We start from the raw sequence: 2,205 nt of genomic DNA, 5'->3' as shown, positions 1-2,205 counted from the left end.
GAGGGGGGAGACTGTCTTAAAAATACTAGTGTGGCTACCCCAACAGGCGATGTCTGTCCTATCCCAGGCACTCTCCTAGGCTGGGATTTGCCTGTGAGACATTTTCTCCAGAAATACTTCTATCTCCAAAAAGAATGTAAGTGGAAAAAGAGGAAGGCGAAGAAGAGGGAGAGGAGGAAGACCTCTGACAGATTTCCATTTGCAGTGATCCAACGCCAGAAATACTTTCCATAGCAGAGTCGACCTCAAAAGTAATGCCTGAGGAATAAATTTCCAAAGGCACACACCTGGTGGAAGATGCTAACCAAGTTCCTTAAGTAGTGAGTCGAACTTCTTGATCAATAAGGGTCACCTATGTCTAGATTGAATGATTTCTTCTACACACATTCCCCCCCTCCCCACCAAAGAATTCCAAGGTTGTCCTGCTTTAAAAAAAAGGGGGGGGGTGGAGGGGGCGGGGATGATGTTCATTTAATATGTTAATCTGGTCTTGAGACAAAAATAAAATAAAATAAAAAAGATACCCATCTCTGCTACTTGCTTATTACTGATGTTATCAACATATTCATCGCTTTTCTTTCAGACACAAACTGCTAGGCATGCTCCCTTTTTGGGTAACCACGTGCCTGATATCTCTCTAATGTAGCCTAATAACAATTTTAGCATTCAGATGAAGCGATTTCATTCTGTGACTGCCTTTTCTATTAGATTTGATTTTGAGAAGCCCCAGTGGGTGCCTTCGAGGCAGAGATCTATCTGTGAGGCTGCTACCGACTCAATAGCAGCCTGAGCTAACCTTGACCTTTCCCGGGACCCCGCTCCATCTGGTGCCAGCCTGCTTTCCACCCCCACCCCCCTCCTTTCTTGCTTCATAGTCAACATTGATCAAGGCAGAACGGAGCGCCTCGTCTCCTGGAAGGGCTGGGCAGGCTCAGGAGGACAGCACATTTCAGTATATGGAAATGATCAAGCTTCTTATGCAATCATAAATCTACATAGGAGGCTTGTGATTTGATATTTCATTCACCTCCAAAGATTTTTTTTCCCTCCCTCCCAACAGGGATTTATAAGCTCTGTAAGAACTCCCGGACAACGGCTTTCCCCAACACCTGGAAATTATCAAGCTTGCTGCTTGCTGAATGATGCTAACAGCTCTAATGCTGCAAATTCATTTTTTAACAACTCACTGGCTTTTATCTCGGATTTGTGTGTGTGTGCGTGTGCGCGCGCACACGCACACACACCTTTCTTTAAGAAAAATCTACCCAAGCAATGGGTAGTATCAAAGACACCAAAATCAAATCTGACTTAAATATCCTCCATCTCCACACCCATCTCCATTATGTGTTTGTAGAGTGATTTCTCTATTTCTGTATATTCTGTCCCCTTTCTGAATGGTTTAAGCGGGGAGAAATAAAGAAGAAAAGAAGAGTGGGGGGGGGGGAGAAAAAGAGAAAGAAGAGAAAATTAGAAAGATTCCAGAGGGAGGTAACTGGATGTTACACTTTAATGGACCATGAAACCTACCTCTGCCCTCCCCAGGCCACATGCCTCCTTTCCCAGAGACCCCCACCAACGGCTCCTGCCCACATCACCCACTACAGCACACAGATGCCTGCTCTGCCTCTCTCTCTTTCTTTCCTCCTCTTCTGTCTGTTTCAGGGGCTGGTGGTGAAGAGGCTGACTGAAGGGGAGTCACGTGGGCAGCCCGTGGGCAGCGGCGGCAGCAGCTCAGAAGAAATTGACTGACTGGCCGCTTGGGCGCATTTCAATATATGGAAATGACCAGAGGCTTCTGCAATAAATCAGCACTCAACACTTTGTCATTTCTCTAGTTCTGCTTCATTTTCCTGTTTTCCTCTCCTCCTCACAGAAGCCTCATTGCTTGCATTTTACCCTGCTGCGTCTCTTCCCACCTCCAACACCCACCCTCTCCAAATTTTGCCCCATCCATGCCAATCGCCTCTCTTTCTGTTCTCTGCTCTCTTCCCCACCCCCCACCCGCTCCCCGTAATTGGAGACATCCGGTCGACGGTTCTTTTCTTTCCCTTTAACATTTTCCCCCCCCCTAACAAAATCGCGCAATGTTTACGGTCGTGCCTCCGATTTCCTTCGACCAGAGGCGCCCGGGATGCGCTCTCTTCATCCCCAGGACGGGTACCTCCAGCCCCTGGTGGAGAAGAGAAAAGAGAAAGACCACGGTCC

The sequence above is a fragment of the Myotis davidii genome, unplaced genomic scaffold (genome assembly GCF_000327345.1).
Source record: "Myotis davidii unplaced genomic scaffold, ASM32734v1 scaffold6, whole genome shotgun sequence".
Classification (NCBI taxonomy): domain Eukaryota; kingdom Metazoa; phylum Chordata; class Mammalia; order Chiroptera; family Vespertilionidae; genus Myotis; species Myotis davidii.
The sequence above is the reverse complement of the archived record's forward strand: the minus strand, read 5'-3'. Positions refer to the sequence as shown.